The sequence below is a fragment of the Saccopteryx leptura genome, chromosome 3 (genome assembly GCF_036850995.1).
Source record: "Saccopteryx leptura isolate mSacLep1 chromosome 3, mSacLep1_pri_phased_curated, whole genome shotgun sequence".
Classification (NCBI taxonomy): Eukaryota; Metazoa; Chordata; class Mammalia; order Chiroptera; family Emballonuridae; genus Saccopteryx; species Saccopteryx leptura.
In genome coordinates, this window is record NC_089505.1 from 357268544 (window position 1) to 357288325 (window position 19782).

A 19782-nucleotide genomic window follows, 5' to 3' on the forward strand; every position below is an offset into this window, starting at 1 on the left:
GATAGCCATTCTGACAGGCATGAGGTAATATCTCATTGTGGTTTTAATTTGCACCTTTCTGATGATTAGTGACACTGAGCATTTTTTCATATGTCTATTGGCCATCTGTGTGTCCTCTTTGGAGAAGTGTCTCTTCAGGTCCCTTGCCCATTTTTTAATTGGGTTATTTGTCTTCTAGGTGTTGAGTTGTATAAGTTTTTATATTTTTTTGAAAATTAACTCCTTATCATATGTATTATTGGCAAATATGTTCTCCAAGTCAGTGAGTTCCCTTTTCCTTTTATTCATTGTTTCTTTTACTGGGCAAATGCTTTGTAGTTTGGTGTAGTCTTATTTGTTGATTTTTCCTTTGTTTCCTGAACTTAACCAAGGAGATATATTGGCAAAAATATTGCTATGAGAAATGCCTGAAATTTTATTGCCTATGTTTACTTCTAGAATTTTTATGGTTTTCAACTTTCATGTCATTAATCCATTTTGAGTTTATTCTTGTATATGGTGTAAGTTGGTGGTCTAGTTTCTTTTTTGTGTGTGTATATCTGTCCAATTTTTTGAACATTTATTGACACGTAAGCACATGTTTATTTGGCGCATGTGTGCCTCTCTATTTTTATCACTTTCCCCCATTGTTTGTTCTTGCTTCCTTTGTCAAATATTAATTGATCATAGAGGTGTAGGTTTATTTCTGTGTTCTCTGTTCTGTTCCATTGGTCTATGTGCCTGTTCTTATGCACATACCATGTTGTTCTGATTATTATGGCTTTGTAGTATAGTTTGATATCAGGTAATGTGATACCTCTACCTTTGTTGCTTTGTTTTCAAAATTTCTGAGGCTATTTGGGGTCTTTTTTGGTTCCATCTATATTTCTGGAATATTTGTTCTAGATAAGTGATATATGCCATTGGTATATTAATAAAAATTGCATTGAAACTATAGATTGCTTTGGGTAGTATGAACATTTTAATGATGTTAATTTTTGCTATCCATGAACACAGTATGTGCTTCCACTTATTTGTATCTTCCTCAATTTCTTTCTTCAGTATCTTATAATTTTTCAAGTATAGGGCTTTTAATTCCTTGGTTAAATTTATTTGTAGGTATGCCTGGCCAGTGGTGGTACAGTGGATAAAGCATTGATCTAGAATACTGAGGTCACAGGTTCGAAAACCTGGGCTTGCTTGGTCAAGGCACATATGACAAGCAATCAATCAACAAATAAACTGAAGCAATTATGAATTGATAATTGTCATTCCACCCCCATCTCTCCCTCTTCTTTTTGTAAAATTAATAAATAAAATCTTTTTAAAAAGTTGATCCAGGAGTTTAGTGCAATTTCCATGATACTGGTTCTGGCAACTCTGGATGATAATGGAAGCTCTCTGCAACTTTCTTCCATCTGCTACCAAAACACTGAACTGGCTCTGAGGTCCACACAAGCCTTTGCAGCAAGCAGCATTCCAATTTTTTCAGCTTCAGCTTTCGATGATCTACTGTATGGTTTATCAAGCATATACTCTTGCCATTTAGGCTGTATCCACTGTCCCAAAAGTTCTTATCTCAAGGACAAATGGCCCAAATCACTGTGAAAAAAATCAGACCTAGAAATCCAATAAATGAACCAAGCTAGCCTTTTCTGCACCATGCACAAGAAGTGCATGTGCTATTTCATGGTCCAGAAGGAAGGAAAGTAGATGAATATTAGTTACATTATTTAAAAGCCCAGGGAAGATAAACACATTCATTTGGAAGTATCACACATTCGTATTTGAAGAATCAACTACATGAATAACCCAAGTGATCTCAGAGATCCCTGGGATAGCTTTAATGCATTTAATTAGATGATAAACTCCTTCTTTAACAGTCAGATATTGGGCATCTTTCTCAGCATGTCATTTTTAAATTCTTCCACCCATGCTTCATAGTTCTAGTTCTGATAAAAGTCGGAAGTGTTCTTTCCTGCATAATAGTGGCTCGTTCCCTCCCATTATTGGACTCACTTCCAGGTGAGTGAAATAAAACACTAAACATAATAGTCTTAAATTACTCAAACCAAAGACTACCTTCCATTTGTTTGTTCTTTCTTTCACTTCCTTTTAATAGCTTCTTGTTAGGAAGAAGTGCAGGCTCCATTTCCTGGCGCCCCTGCCTACGATGGTCTGCCCTGGTTTAAGAATTATCAGAAGAATGAACAAAGCAGTTTGAAATTATGGAGATGTGTGGATACTCCTGAAAGGGCAGAAATAACTGCAACTTTTTAAATCAGTTGCTGTCATTACAAAGAGTCATTTCATGCAGAACATTTCTGGGTAATCATCTAAATTTTTTCACTTTTGGTACTGCAGAGGCATACTGTTCTTTTGTTATTAAAAGTCCTGTAGAAATGAAAATTTCTAGGGAGAAAAGCCAACCAATCCCCTGGATTTTCACTCAGACCCAGATATGTAGTACATGGTTGGTTTGTACTCTATAGTCTGGTGAGGTTAGCGCCAGTGTTACATTTTCCTGTAGTTGTTAACTGAATTAAATCAGAAGAAAACACAGTTTCTAGTAGCAGACTACAATCCAGGGTGAAACTCATCTTTCTCTTGCTTGATCATCCTAGTGTTGGCAAAAGTGATGATTTCTTCCAATTAGTGATTATGTGTGTTTGTTCATTTGCTTTACTGAGTACATTAGTAAGCACTGTCATTCTCTATATGTCCACTACTACCAACTCAACGAGGGAAGAGATTTACGTTTGATTACCACTAATAATACCAACACTAAGCACAATATCTACAAATAATAGATGCTCAGTAAATATGTTGAAATAAAAAAAAATGTGTGAGTAAGCACAGCTGTTTCTTGAACGTCCATTAGAGCACTGTGGTGTGATCAATGAGCCTTGAACTAGAAATCAAACACTTCAGTTCCAAGCCCAGTTCTATACATTTCCATGATCTATCTTTTCATAAATCTGGAACATTCTGAGACTCCATTTACCTAACTGAAAAATAAGCAAAAATTAATCTGACTTGCTATTCCAAGACTTGAGAGGTTTTATCAAGATGATGCAGATAAAGAAAGGCACTTTGAGTTATAACCTGCTTTATAAAGGCATGATCAGACATGACATGTCACCTTGACGTTGATCAGGAAAATTATTTATAAAGTGAGCGGGGAGTATAAGAAGTTGGAGAATACTTAATTTGCCAGCATTCTCAGAGGAGTGTGACACATAGCTGGAAGAAACATTTGATGACCTACTGGTAAATGAGACCCTTACCACTTCTATTCCAAGAGGCATGCTCCCCTTTCACACGATGTCAATAAAAATCTCTAAGAAGGAGGTCTCTGCTTAATTGAAGACTTCTTGAATACAGAGTAGAACAGAAGTATGAAACTAGAAATGCATTGCTCGAGGCATACAGGATGAGTATTTTTCCAACAACTTTTCCTGGAAATTAATCAAAGGGACAGAATTTTATTTCTTTAAATTAAAACTTGGAGGTGATGCCTGCCTACCAATGATACCAAGTTAAAAGCCTCATTGAGACATACAAGTATTATAATCTAGCCTCATGTATATAATTGTGTTAGAATCAGATCAGACTTTATTGGACTTAAAGAAACTCTGACCTATGTCCCATACAGTTAAACTATATTAAGGTAGGTGGGACTAAGCTCAATCTACTTAGCCAAAAAAGTTAATTTCACATAGCAGTGTGGGGGCAAACTTGGAGCCAGAACTGAGAATTCTACCTCATGGTATACCAGATGTTGAATAGGGAGTGTATTTTAAGTATTGATTCGAAGGCATTGAACAGATCAGTTATTTACGTCACAATTTTTCCATTCCCTGTCTCCAAATGGATGGCCTACATTCAAACTAGGCAGATGAAAACTGGCCACAGCTTGCTAATGGATGTCAGAATCTTAGCTCATTTTATCCAAGGGTTAAATTCCTTAATTCATCAAACATGTATTAGATGCCTGAACGGTCCAAGCATCTGGAGTTGCATAGGGAATTATAGTAAATACAAACAAACATTGTGTCTATGTGTGATCTGAAATGTTTACTAGTTGCGGTATGAGAGAAGAAACCATTAAAATAAAACATTTGGCTTTTGGGCTAATTTCCAAAAAAAAGTTAAAAAAAAAAAAAAAGATGTCCGTTTTCTGTGTTCCTTCGCCATGACTGTGTTGAGTCAGGAATAAAACCACCAGAGACTTGACTGCAGTATTCTATTTCTCTTCCACATATTAAATAGAATAATGGCATTCTAATTATGCCTATACTCCTCTTGATATTTTTCCAAGATTACCTGAAAACTTTAAAATAGTTTGACATAGACTCCCCTGTTCATTAACTAATTCATTCAGCAAACACTGATCTATACCTATTATATGCCAGGCGCAGTGAATAACTACTAGGAAGTTAAGACATTCCAGGTGAGAATGCTGTAGGAGAACCCATTATTTGACAATGGAGCAGCTAATGAAGAAGTAATTTATAAGTCAATGTCACAGTACAAGTGTATCAGTTCATTCAAGGTGCAGAGGAAGCACAGAGGCACATGGAGGAAAGTATGGTTAATGGGACCTGAGTGTCCAGAGAAATGCTCCTGGAGAATGTTAAGCTTCAGTTACATTTGGAAAGAACTGGAGTTGAAGGTAAGGGTGGGCACATCAGAATGGAGGATCAGCATGAACCAAGATACAGACACTTACAACAAAATGTGTGCCCTAGGAAATATTACCAGTTCATAATTTCTGAGGCAAAAATTGATAGGAGATATTTATAAGTTGTTTTAACAAGTGAACTTGACTCAAAGGAACCACTGAGCTAAAGCCAGCCCATAAGTTGTTTTAGATACCACTAACTTGAGTACAACAAATCCATCTTCCTGTGATTTATTAGTTGAAATGCTCATGAGGTCTTCTCCATTCTGTGTCTCTCCTTCAGGCTATGTTACTTTTGGGACATAGAGTTATGATATGGTTAAAAATAACAATGCCCTTGTAAAAAAGAAATGACCAACTTAATTTAGAATTGACTACATGATTATTAAGCTAAAACTGGGAGGCTGCTTTGAAATACTGTTCTATGGCCATAGCAAGTTTTTCCCAAGGTCCTTTTTTCCTTCCTTACTATTTCTTTCCCCAGTATCTCTTATTTTCTAAGAAATAGATACTTTTCTATTTCTTCTTCATCACCTTCTTCCCCTTCTCCTTACTTCCTCTTTTTCTCTTCCTTCTCCTCCTCCTAATTCTTCTCTTTCATGGATGAAAATTTTGAGTCTTCTAGTCTCTCTGAGATGCTCCTCTCATTATGTTATTCCAGCAAGGGTTCTTTACTGCCACACGGCCCATTGCAGAAGAAAACCCCATCTGGAAACTGTAGTAATGTGAGAGTCACCACATGCCCAGCATTTCCTATCAAATGTAGACTTGACTGCCTCCTAACCATCTTTTGGCCTTAACCAGAAACCCTCTGTCAATAATATTTTATAGTTAGTTCAATTTAGAAAACATGAACTAAGAATTAACAATGCTCAGTCTTGGAAATACAAGGTTGGAAATACTATACATAAACTGCTCACAAAAATTAGGGGATAGTTTATCACTTCATTTTTAAATATCCCCTAATTTTTGTGAGCAGTATATATACTTGAAATGGAGTTAGTCGTTAACTTTTTTGGGGATGGGAGACATAGACATGCATGTGACTCCTTCAGTAAAACTGAATTTATATTAGAGACATTATCCTCTGGATGGAATTGTATCCCCAAAATGATATGTTGAAGTCCAAACGCCCAGTATCTCAGTTACCTTATTTGGAAATCAGGTGGTTGCCAATGTGACTTGTTAACATGAGGTCATACTGGAGTAGGGTGGGGCCCTAATCCAACATGACTGGTGTCCTTCTAAAAAGGCAGCCATGTGAGGGCTCTGAGCGCCAGGTGATGACACAGCAGAGATTTCTCTGATGCATTTAGTGTAAAGAACTCCAAGAAGTTCTAGGCATTGGCAGAAGTTGGAGGAAAAGCTTGCAATGGATTCTCCCTCAGATTCTTCAGAGGGAACCAACCCTGATTTCCGCTGCCTGATTTTAGACTTCTAGCCTCCAGGACTGTGAAAAAATAGACTGTTATTTTCAGCTGCCCAGATTCTGGTATTTTGTCATGGCAGCCCCAGGAAAGGGATAACACATGCATAGAGTTCACAGGTGAGGAAAGCGGTATGAACTGTGCTGTGTATCAGGCACACACTGGGAGCAGGTGACATTTGACTTGGGTGCTTTGGGGTAATTGGGGGTGATCCAGAGGAAAAAGGAGGATGTATAGTCACACAGCAAGGAAGAAAGCAGGAGCAAAGGACAGGCTTTGGAAAGGTCTTGTGGGGTTTGAGCAATGCCAAGTAGCTCTGGACAGCTCCAGCCTGGAACACAGGGTGCTTAGGGCATAGACTGTTGCAATGCCCTTTTGCAACAAGCAAGTTTACTTAAATCAAGAAAAACTTCAAGTTTTGGAATCACTGTGTATTGTGTGTGAGTGTGTGTGTGTTTAAACATGTATCTACCCCCAGATGGTTTTTCTTTCTTTCTTTTAATTTCTTTTTAATTATGGCAGCTATTCTCCAAACATGTTTTTGTTTATCTCAAACTAAGTATACAGTTTCAACATATGGAGCATATTTTGTTCTACTTCAGTTTATCTTAAGAAATCAGCTTTTCTAACTCTTGTTGGCAGTGAACCCAAATGATTCTTTACTTTTTATTTCCCTCTTTATTTTCTCCTCTTTTTTCTTTTCTTTTGGTTATCTCTTCTTTACCTCCCCTTCTGCTTTCTCTCCTTCCCTTTCTCCTTTCCTCTCACCTAATATTTTCCTCCCTTCCACCATTTCTCCTTTCCTTCCCTTCTTTTTTCATTCCTTCCTTCCTTCTCTTCTTTTCCTCCTCCCTCCCTCCTTCTTTTTCCCCCCCTTTCTTTCTTCTTTTCTACCCTTCCTTTTAATTCTGAAATGTTACAAAAGATTGCCCATGGTGATGAACTGGCTCATTTAGTGGCAAGAACCAATGGCTCCTTGGCTGTTGAATATATAGTCAGCCTTGAAAATATACAAACTGGAAATAATGTTAATGAACAAGTCAGAGGTAATATTTGCTCTTGCATTTACAGTATCATGAATGTGGCATTCACCTTTCTTCATAATCTGAGCCCAACCACTTTATCAGCTTTCTTTTGTAGAAAGCATTTTCAAACCTCAATGCATTTGACTTTTCCTTTTCCTTCTTTCCTTAGAAAGCTCATTTTCATCTCCTCAGCCAGTTACTCTTCAAGATCTAGCTCAAATGACCCTCCCTTTTAACACATGTTGTGATGTCTCCTGGGAGAATTAATCATTTTCTCTCCGATTCTCCTAGAACTTTGTTCATTCCCCTATCCTTGCATTATTGACATTGGTATTTATTTTCATGTATGTCTCCTCCACTAGACTGAAGTCAAACATGGCTTCTTATTGTCCCTGGATCTGCAATGTCCAACAGAGTGAGCACTCCATACATTCTCACTGAAGACACGCTTGAGTGAAAAGGGATTGCAGTCCTCCTACAAGGAGTAAAAGAAAGTTGCTCTGATCAGGAAGGAGGTGGGTCCCCATCCTCATCTCCTGCTATGGAGACAAGGTATGGTCCAGCCCTCATTAGAAAGCAAACTTGGAGAAAGGTAGATGAGACTATCTGGTGGGCATGTGTTACATTTTTCATCAGGACTACTCAGCTACCCACCCACCAGTCACCAGCTCATAGGTTTCTCTTCCTCCACCCTTCAGTGGGGAACATTCTCCTCTGGTTTCTAGCCTCTGAGACAGCGTGGGTTTCTGTAACTCTCCTCTCTTCAGCCAAGAAACACACACTTATAATTAACCAAACTACAAATGCATATTGTCTTCTTTAGAAACAGATAAGAAGTGTGTATTTGATGCTCTGAAGCACTTTTTCATCCCAGGAGTTAAGCTCACTGTATCTCCAGCTTTGTCAACACTGAAACAGAAGCTCCTTTATAAACCCCAATTTTACGCCACGAAAAGATTCCACGGCACTAAGACTTTAAGAATGGTTTGGGGGAAATGTTACAGTCTTTTAAAATAAGAATCCAGCAAAACTCCCACAAAACTCCACGTTGACACAGGGCTTTCTAAATAACAAGGTACTCTCTGCTGGCTGGCCTTGCCTCTCTGACTTTAAACCACAGAACAGCCATCTTAGTTAGGAAGACTTTGTCAGGGAAATCTCCCCCACACCCAGTCCAGCTCCAATGGTAACACACAGGGCTTAGAAAAAACTGCCTGTCTTGCTGCCAGCCTCTGCTCCCACTATTTTCTCTGTTAGGACTTCCCAAGGGGATCCTACTCCCCCTCCCCTGTTTATTTTCCTCTTATCATTCCATTATGAGCTCAAAGCAAATTTTTCAGGGAAGTCTTTTCTGATTATTCCAACTCCCCACATTCTCTATGTTCATATGAATGAAACATAGATGTGCGTTTTCTGTTATCCAGCAGATTGAGAAACAGTTATTTGTTTTTTAGTATAAATAGTTAATATTTGTCTATGTTGAGCTAACTGGTATATCTAGGCATATGTATAGCATACAGTAACTCAATAAATACTTGAAAATAAAATCAATGACTACCATTCACCTTCCTTTTCAGCTGGGAAGTTTGAAGTTCAAAGCAACATGCTCAAGCTCATGTTACGGAGAGTTTTTGGAGTCAGAGAGACTTGAAGTTTCAGATCTTAACATTAACATTTATTCATGAATGATTTCCATTGAGTCTCTGGTTCTCTTTTCCTTCATCTGTTAAATTCAGATAATAAAAACTAAGAGGATAAAAAAAAATACTAAGAGGATAGTTGTCAGTGCTACAAGAGATAAAATATATATAGTGCTTGTATACTCTAACACACTCTCAATAAATCCTGGTTTGTTAAGTCTGTTAGCTGGACTACTGATTCTAGTCGATGAAACTATTTCCATAGTGTTCAAAAACATCAATAGCTCTTCTTACAAGTGGACAATTTGAAGCAAAGGAAACACGGTGCTAAATACAATTGTTTTTCTCTTTTTTCCTTTAGCTCATATTGTCATGACAGAAGAGAATGGAAAAAAAGAATTTCAAGACAATATTTATTTAGTTAATCTTTCTAAATGTCTTTACATAATGCTATTGCCTTCTCATTTACTCTAATTAACAAGGATGATTTGAAGGACAGGTCCAGGAAAGGCATGCAAATGTTCTGGAGGAAATAGAAATAAAATGTTTTTTATGGTAAAACCAAAGATTGAATCCACAGTATTCTTACTTCACTAGTGGATTTACCAAGGAACGGAGTTAATAAAACAGTCAAGGTGATAGTTAAAGAAGTCTGAAGAGAAGAATCATGTACTTAAAAAAGAAACAAAGACAAAGGGGGAAAATAGAGGAGAATAAGCATCCAATAGCAGGAGATGTTTCACTAAAGATTCTTGACAGTGAATCTTGTGTTTGACCCACCAGGCCACCAGGGGTGCTCTATCATATTATGTCTGATGTATAATGTATATTCTTTGTAGCATATTCCTAAACTAGTAAAAGCATAACAAAGACTAAGGATATTTATAGAAATTACAGTACTGTAATAGCCAGGGAATATAAAAATATTACAACTTAAAGAGTCCATTTTAGGTTAAAAATGAAAGAAAATATTGAAAAAACCCACCCATACATAATTTAATAGATATTATCTAATTTATGTAATTTCAAAACTGTTTTAATACAGCTAGATTTGAAGCAGTAATTACACTTTTAAAACTCTGACTAGGGGAGGGGCACAAAGAAAACTAGCTAGAAGGTGACAGAGGACAATCTGACTTTGGGTGATGGGTATGCAACATAATTGAATGACAAGATAACCTGGACTTGTTATCTTTGAATATATGTATCCTGATTTAGTGATGTCACCCCATTAAAAAAATAAAATTATTTATAAAAAATAATTTAAAAAATGTTGCATGTAACTGTGAAAAAAAAACTCTGACTAGAGAGAGGTGACTGAGAACACTGACATGGGCAGCAAGATATTTGTGTATGAGCACAGGCAGGAGAATTGGAGTTAAAACACACACACACACACACACACACACAACTTAGGCTCAAATTCTAGCTATACTGCTTATAATCTCTGTAACATTAAGGTTAAGAAATAAAATATGGTGCCTTGAGAGACTCAGTGGGTAGAGCATTGTCTTTGCATGAAGAGGCTACAGGTTGATTCCTAGTCAGGGACACATGAAAAGCAACCAATAAGTACACAACTAAAAATGGAACAACAAATTGATGCTCCTCTCTCTCTTTCTTCCTAACCCCCTACTCTCTCTCTCTCATATCAACAAGGAATTTTTTTTAAAGAAAAAGAAAATAAAATAAAAGAAATGAAATGAAATGTGGAATTATCAATGCCTATACCATAGGATAAGTATGAGTAAATTACTATATATGAGTAACGGCTATATAGTAATTCCTATAATATAGTCTTAATTTCATAAATGCTGTTTTTTTCCCCAAAGCATTTGTTTTTCTAGACTCAGATATCCTGAAAAGGAGAGAAAGAATAAAGCATCTTTGAAATACTCAGTGGTATACAGCTGTCCAGTGACTAAAACAAGAGAGTAAATGTGCCTTCCTTATTGGCATGGCACCACTCTCCTGCACCATGCACCCAATTCCTCCTCTACTTTGACCTCAGCTACTTTAAGGGGCGGGGGATGATTAGGAGTGAGGCTAAGGTTTCCCTTATTCTAAAGGTGACCAAAGGGGTTATACACACACACCAAACATGTTGGTTATCTTTAGAGAGGCAAAGGATTTAAGCTTTTTATGTCCTGTCCATATAGACACCAACTCATTTTTTTTCTTGACTTATTGCACTGGCTAAACACTTATTTCAATATTAAAAGAAGTGATAAGACTAAATATTCTTATTTTGATCATGACTTTCAGGGAAAAGCATTTGTTTTTTCACCATAAAGTATGGTGTAAACTGCACGAGTTTGATAACTGCCCTTTATGAGATTAAGAAATTTGACTTCTAGCCTGACCTGTAATGGTGCAGTGGATAAAACATTGAACTGGAATGCAGAGGTCACTGGTTCAAAACCTTGGGCTTGCCTGGTCAAGGAATGTATGGGAGTTGATGCTTCCTGCTCCTCCCTGCTTTATTTCTCTCTCTCTTTCTCTCTCTCTCTCTTTCTCCTCACTAATATATATATAAATAAAATAAAGAAATTTGACTTCTATTTCTATGTCAATTAGACTTTTTAGAAGTGAATATTGTATTGTAACAAATTTTTTCTGCATCAATTGAGATGATCATATTTTTATAACCTGTTAATATGGTTAATTAAATTGATGAAGTTCAAATATTAAAATATGAAGACAATCTTGCATTACCGATATAAAACCCCTTGTATTAGGATGTGTTATTCTTTTTATATATTATTTGATTAACATTGAAAAAACTGTATTAAGAATTTTTGGATTTATATTCATGAGAGATACAATTGTGTAGTTTCTTTTTCTTTTCATTTGTTTTATTTTGGTATCAGAAGAAGGCTGGCCTCATAGAATGCTTTGGGATGTGTTTTTTCTTCAAATTTCCAAAAGAATTTTTGCAGAATTATATTTTTTATTCTTAAGGTAATTATTTAGAAGTGTACTAATTAATTTCCAATATTTGGGATTATTCAGGTATCTTTTTGATATTGGGTTCTAATTTAATTTTATTGTGGTGGATAAAACATACATTTTATTACTTGAATTTTTTATTTTTATTTTACAGAATATAGTCTATATTGATAAATTTTCTGTGTGCACGTTAAAAAAATATTGTCGTGTTGTTGGGTAGAATGGTCTAAAAATGCTGATCAAGTTGGTTGATAGTATTTTCTAGTCTTCTATATCTTACTGATTTTTCTATCCATTAGTAAGGAAGTAATTTTAAAATTCTTGACTCTAATAATGAATTTGTTTACAACTTTTTGAAGGTGTAATAGTTTTTGTTTTGTGTGTTTGTAATTTCTGTTGTTTGGGTCATAAAATTTTAAGATTGCTGCATTTTCTTGATAAATTGTTCCCTTAATCATTATGAAGTTATCTTCTTTTGTTTGATATTAAGCTACTTTGCTTCTTTTGATGAGTGTTAGCATACTATATTGTCTTCCATTTTTTATTTTATCCAGTTTTTGTTTTTATAAATGACGTTTTACTATAGGTAGTAAATAATTGAGTATTTCATTTAATGCAAATGTCTCTTCACTTTCTTCTCCTTTGCATTGTTTACAGTGACAAACTACTGTCCTCCTTTACTTAGTTTCTTTGTACATAATGTACATTATTTGGCTGCTTTAACATTGCCTTTTTTCACTGATTTTAAGCTATTTTATTCTGATGGGCCAAAATTTTTTTTAATATATGTGCATTTGGTTCTCATTGACTTGTTAGATTGTAAAGTTTTTTTTTCAGCAAATTTGAAATATATTCAGCTATTATTTTAAAAATATATATTTCTTGCTCTCTATCTTTTTTATTTTATTTTAGAACTGCAATTACTCATACGTTGGGCATCTTGAAATTGTCCCACAGATCATTGATCCTTTCTTCACTTTTTCACTTTATTTCTCTGTATGTTTCACTTTATACGGTTTCTATTTTTATGTTTTCAAGTTCACTGATCTCTTTTTCTAATATCTAATATGCAATTAATTCCATCCATTGTGTTTTTTCATTGCAGACATTGTAGTTTAATTGGTAGAAGTACAATTTGGGTATTTTTTATGTCTCCATATTATATTGTAAATATTTCTTCTGGCTCCTTGAACAAATGGAACACAGTCATAATGTCTGTTTTAATAGCCCTGTATACCAATTTTATTCTTTAGTCATTCTATGTCATTGTCAATTGATTGACTTTTCTTCTATTTATTTTATTTTCCTGTTGCTTTTATAAATTTAATTTTTTATTGGATGCTATACATTGTGAATTTTATTTTTTTAAGTCTTAGATATTTTTACCTTTCTGAAATATTCCGGAGTTTTGTACTGAGATGTGGTTAGGTTATGTAAAAACAATCTATTAATTTGCTATTTCCTTTTAAGGCTTTTTTGGCTAGAACAAAACAGTTTTTAATGTGGGGTTAGTTTTTTCCATTCCTGAGGCATAACCACTATGAGTATACTACCCAACACCACCAGTATATTATAAGGCTTTCTCTTTTAACTGGGGGAAATAGGTCCTATTAATGGTACAATGTGAGCTCTGGGTATTGTTCCCCCTAATTCTTTCAGTGTTTTTTTCCTCTCAGCCTTGAGTACTTCTCTTCTATGCGTGTACTAATCAGTATTCAGCTGAGTACTCAAAGGGAATTCTTTATATATAGATCTTTGATGTTTTTGTTAGGCTATCTCCTCTCTGGTCCTCTGCCTTATGAACTCTCACAATCTGGTCTTTCCTGGACTTTCTACTTAACCTCTTCAATGCTGGGAGTCATAAGGTTATACCTGGGCTCCCCACTCCTGCACTATATCCTGGAAACTCTCTTCAGGTAATCATTTGAAACAATCAGAAATAAGATTCATTACATTTGTTTTCCATCTTTCAGTTACTCGCTTTTATTATGCTATGTCCAGTATATTGAGAGCTGTACTTTCACATATTTTGGCCAGTTTTCTGTTTTTTTTTCTTTTTATTTTTTCTGGTGTTAGGATAAATTATGTCCTTTTTATTCCATTTGGCAAGAAGTAGAGGTCATAAACTATATCTGGTTTTTAGTTCCAGGTCTATCCTTTACTTACTTTTGAAGGTCAGTAAGCAAACTAGATGCTTTATTGTTCCAAATGATAAATATGTACTTCAATTTCAAAACTTTGTTTGTTTTCAAATCAGATGTAACATTAGTGTGAGTGGTTGGAACCAATTGGCAGGCAAATAATAATACATAAGCTGTAATGATTGAATATATTTTATACTTTTTTTCCCTTCTTTAGAAAGTTTAACCACCCAGGAAAAAATCATTGAAAAAGTTAGAAAAAATTGCATTACACAAGTGGTTTAATTTGAAATTAAATTTTAAATCTATAGTCACTTTGAAAAATCAGAGTAGCCTACATTGACAAGCAAGGACAGTAGCAAACTCTTTTTTGCTGACAGAATTAAGAGTTGTATTTTCATAATTACTTCTCTTCTTTAGAGCAGAGCATTTAAAATGGTCAAACAAAAAATAAATTGCAAAAAGCAACCTGAAAGGTTTTGAAATTTTACAAAGAAATAGATTATGGTGCGACACTACTTAAATCATCTTAATACTACTTACTGAAATGTTGCATCCACCAAGTGTGAGAACAAACGTCGGAGACTTTCAGGGGTTAGATTTTACTTTATTGGCCAAGTTTAACCTGCGCAGGGACGAACTCTCAAGGTGTTCAGAGACACCGTACCCACAGGGGGCTACAAATGAGAGTCGCACCTGGTGGTTACAACTAGGTCCTTATATATCCTAAGTGAGCAAGCATTATACAGAAGCAGATGTGGCAGTTCACTATTCGCTAGGGGGGTCGCGCACAACATAGCAACAGGGGAAGTGTTTAGTTCAGTGGTGAATTTCAAACATAAACTTCTGATAAGAGTCTCTAACCAATAGAATGCAGGATGTTTGCCCAACTTTATGCTGATCTCTTTGTTCTCAGCCTCACAGGGACCCTATCTCTTTGTTCTCGGCCTCATAGGGACCCTATCAGCACTTCCCTGTTCCTGCTCCTTCAAGAGTTAGACTCTGGCAGCCACAGCACACCTCCCCGAACCTAACACTGAACTTTGAATTTAAATTTCATATGAATCATGTAATACAGCACTATTGTTAATCTTAATATTTGAAATCTGCATGACCTGTAAGACCCTGAATTATCCAGTCTCTATCTATCCTACCTCATATCTTCTCCCTCTTCCCTTGGCGTTTGAACCTTCTTCTGTTTCTTGTACCCACAAAATTATTTTCCACAGCAGAGCCTTCACAATTTTTTCCCATGATTATTATATGTCTGGCTGTTTCTCAACATTCAAGTTCAACTCAAATATTACTTCCCTAGGAAGTCTTTTTTGATTATGCTAATTAATATTGTAGGCTTACACAATGTGGTAGTCAGAATTCTAAGATGTCCCCAAATTACCCATATTCTTATATAATTGGCTTTCTTTGAGTGTGGATGAGATGTGACTATATTGGGATTTCACCGTCAAACTTATGTAATTTATGATCTTTATATGTTATTTATGATCTTTATATGTTATTTGGCACAACAAAGTATGCAGATGTAAGTAAGGCCCCTAATAAGTTGACTGTAAGTTCATCCAAAGGTTATTTTTGGGGGTGACCCTGACCTAATCACAAAAGCCCTTTGAAAGCAGAGATACTCTTTTGTGTGTGTGGAAGAAGTCAGTTATCATTTTGTGAGAGTTTCTATGGACAAGGTCACACAAAAGGGACCTGAGGGAGGTCTCAAGATGCTGAGATTACCTTTGGCCAACAACCATCAAGGAAACAAGGATCCTGGTCCTACCACTGCAAGGAACTGAATTCTGCCGTCAGCATGAGTAAGCTCTGAAGAGAACCCCGAGTTCTGTATGAAACTGTAATTTCAGTTAACATCCTGATTTTAGCCTGATAAGACTTTGAGCAGATGGCCCACTTATCTCATGTCCAGACTCTTGACCTATGAAAACTGTGAGTTGATAAACTGTGCCATTTAAATTAATAAATTTTTGGAAATTTGTAGTGCAGAAATTAAAAAAAAAAAAAAAAAAAAAAGAATATATCCAAAGCCATTTTCTATCATATTGCATTATTTTATTTTCTTCATAGCTTAAAAGTCTTTGAAATTGTCTTATATATTTCTTGTTTATTTCACTATTTACCTTTAGAATATATGTTTTTATAGAAAAGCAACTTTGATTGTCATTCCATCAGGCTGATTCTGGCTATTTTGGCTGTCTGAAAGGTAAATCGGAAAGAATAATAAATTTGTTTCTATTTTTCTACTAAATAAGGAGGAGCTAATATATATTGTATAACACTGAAATTTTCTCACTGGGACAAAATATTTCTTTGGTGTCCTTCAATTTTCAAAATAATTAAATATGAGGGAAGGACTAACAATTCTTCAAAATAAAAGAAGCACCCAGCCAAAACTTCACATAAATCAGAGGCATGCGGTTCTGTTATTTTTCAAATAATACAGTTGTTTATGGAAGCCATGCAACATTTCAGTGCAGAATTTTCTTTTATATAATAAATATATTTTTTCTACCCTTTGTAGTTATTGTGACCATATGTGGTGATAGTGCCAAAACATTCCTCCCATGTATGTTTCATGCCCAAAGTGGTCTTCATAGTCAGGGCTTCCAGCAGATCTGTTTTGCAAATTTGTGCTATTACCCTAAAGAAGTCCTTAGCAATGGCCCATGCCAAAGAAGAGGACGAGAGAGTTGCATTGTCGTCTTTTCTTCCTACAACAAGAATTGAGCTGTGGGGCTTTCTTCTTGACTGGTACTGAATTAGCAAGCAAACAAATCCTGTTCATTGTTCATAAATCAACATACTTTTAGGTACTATATTCCCTTGGGTAAAAATTCTTCAAGTCTGGAACCTTGTGGCTTACTATTCTCATGCTCAAAGTTTTAGACCTAAGGAAATAAATGTTGCATTTGTTATTACCTTGAATTCAAGATGTTTTCCAACATCCAACCTGTACTTTTCCTGACTGTTTTAATATCTGTGGCTGTTAGCAACTGTAAACTTGTTTATATGCAGTGTCATCTTCAAATCCTAGGTCATCAAAATGTTATAAAATTATATTGGATAAACACATTCTGCCTTCAGCTGGTCACTCTGCTTGGTCATAACCCTAAGTCCCAAACTCTCCATTTAAACCTGTTTCAATAACATCCTTGGAATTCAGTCCAAGATTCCAAACATGGCAAACAGCTTCAGACATATGTGTAGAAGTTTTAATATCTTTTTTAGATGGGTTGACGGAGTCTAGAAATCATCTCCTTCAAAATAAATATATCTCCTCTTGATATTCATTGGCACCTAAAATTTTACCGTTAATATATTTTTTCCTCAAATTTCTTTATTTACTGATTTTTGAGAGAGGGAGAGGAAGGGGTGACAGAGAGAGACAGGAACATGTATGTGCCCAACAGGGGATTGAACCGGCAACTTCTCTGCTTTGGAAGGACGTTCTAACCAACTCAGCTACCCAGCTAGGAGCTGTTAATATATGTATATTTTTAAGTTTTCTTGCGCTCAACACTTACTGCTGACAAAATTAAAGGATTAATATACCAAATTTCTCATATATTTGCATTTTGTTCCCTGAACCAGAAATCTGTTTTAACTTGGTGGTAGAAAAGCATACTGGGAAGGGAACAGCCTGGTTGAACTGGTGTAAATTTTGCCTCCATCTTTTCTTAGAGCAATCATGAAAACTTTTAGGCCAGAGTATCATCAAATGTTTAAATCAAAAACAATAACATTTACCTTACCTTCCTAGACAATCATAAATATATCCGCTAATGGAAGACAAAGGCTGAAACATGATGATTAGTAGCTATGATTGTTACTGTTTTAGGTGACCTGCGAAGGCATTTATTGTCTTTTATGTGCAATTCACTATAGATACATGGAAATGTAATGGGTTTGTTTTATGTGTCTTTCAGGACAGAATAAAGAATAAAATAAGAAAGCCATAGGGAAAGACAAAATTCACTTCATTCTAAAGAAAAGAAAAGATAAATTAGTATTAATCATTTTAGTATTTTACATGCTATTATTTAGTGACTGACTCTTTACTATAAGCAAGCTATTGTGCCAATTGCTTTCATGTATTATTTCATTAAGTCTTCACAGCTCAATATTTATTACCTTTTAATGGCTAAGCTTAAAAAGAGCTATGGAATTATGATTTGATCTCAGGTATGTTGGATTACAGACAGGATGACAATGGGATTTGCAGGATGGCTGAATGGTAAGTACAAGCTAACTCTCAATTAGACTTTGCATAACCTCACTTAAGTTGCTAAAGATTTATTAAAGTGCATAGTGTGAATTAGATGTCATGGACGCCTTACCTCATACCATGACATTTATTCCATGTGGATATTTGGAGAATTTTGGAAATGTCATGTTTATCACATAGTGGTAGAATTTGGGAGTATTTTGTGATATTGTGATTTATATTAAGAAATATATATTTGGTCTTTGTCCCCATTTCTGGCACAGAGCTCCTAAAACCCTTGGAATTTCCTAAGTGGTGAGATATAAAGATGTCTTTTGTTATGTTAATGACAGGAATTTTGGAAAGCACCAAAGGATGGGGGCTGGTTGCCAGTAGAACCAAAATTGTGATTAAAGGGTTGGAACTTTCAGTCCCACTCACTCCCAGGGAGGGGAAGAGGCTGGAGGTGGGATCAAAGCCCAATGGCCAATGATGTAATCCATCATGTCCATGTAATAAAGTCTCCATAAAGTCCGAGAAGGACAAGGTTCAGAGAGCTTCTAGGTTGGTGAATCTGTGGAGATGCCAGGAAAGTGGCATGCCCAGAGAGGGCATAAAGGTCCTGGCCCATTCCCCAAAGCTTGCCCATGCATCCCTCCTGACTTAAATTCTTTTATAGTAAACCACTAATCTAGTAAGTAAATGTTGGTTGTTTTTTGTTTTTTTTTTTTTTTAGTTCTGTGAGCAGCTCTAGCAAATTGATGGAGCCCAACGAGAGGGTCATGGGAACCTCTGATTTATTCCTGGTTGATCAGAGTACAGGTGACGACCTGGGTCTGTGACTCACTTCTCAAGTGTGTATGAGGAGGACAGTCTTATAGAACTGAAATGTGAACCTGTAGAGTCTAATGCGATCTCCCGTAAGTAGTGTCAGAATTGAGTTGACACAGCTGGTGTCTGAGAATTGCTTGTTGGAAGTGTGGGGGAAGAGACCCAAACACATATATTAAAATTGAGTTTCAGAATGTCAAAAGAATTTGCAAAAATAATTTAAGACAATAAGAGAAAGACAGAGTTGTGAACCACAAGATGACCACAATGAACAAAAATAGTTATGAATCTATCTACAATAACATTTAAAGTATCTCATTAGAAGATTAGTTAAAGTGACTTAGAAAAGTGTACATGAGATTACATGAATTATACTCATAATAAGCCCCTTACAGACTAGTTAAATTAATTTAATAAATAATAGATAAAAAGTACCTTTTAAAACATGCCATATGGCATGAGATTTGGAGTTATAAGACTTGAATTAGAAGACTTATTTTGATATTTATATCATGTTAGCTATTTTATGCTATATGTTTTTGCTTATCTGTGTGACCTTAGACAATTTCTTTTACATACTGTAAATAAGTTTTCTCCCCTGTAAAATGGAAATATTGTCCTGAATAACTTATATAATTATTGGTAGGGGGATAAAAAAGAAAATAAGATAGCACATATGAAGGAGCTTGATTAAGCAATTTAAACCAACACAACCCAATTAGATTAAATTTATTTATTTGTTTATATGTATGTATGTATGTATGTATGTATGTATCTATCTATCTATCATCATCATCATCATCATCATCATCATCTCTGGGGCTAGAAAGTCCTATATGAATGTTAAAGACTAGAGCTAATTCTTCTAGCAAGTGTTCAGT

The 19782-nt window shown here is 35.5% G+C and overlaps 1 pseudogene; it reads right to left on the reverse strand.

The window, feature by feature from the left end:
* Positions 1-1324: 1324 nt before the first annotated feature.
* LOC136398583 (metalloendopeptidase OMA1, mitochondrial pseudogene) overlaps positions 1325-19782 on the reverse strand; it is a 28784-nt pseudogene continuing 10326 nt past the window's right edge.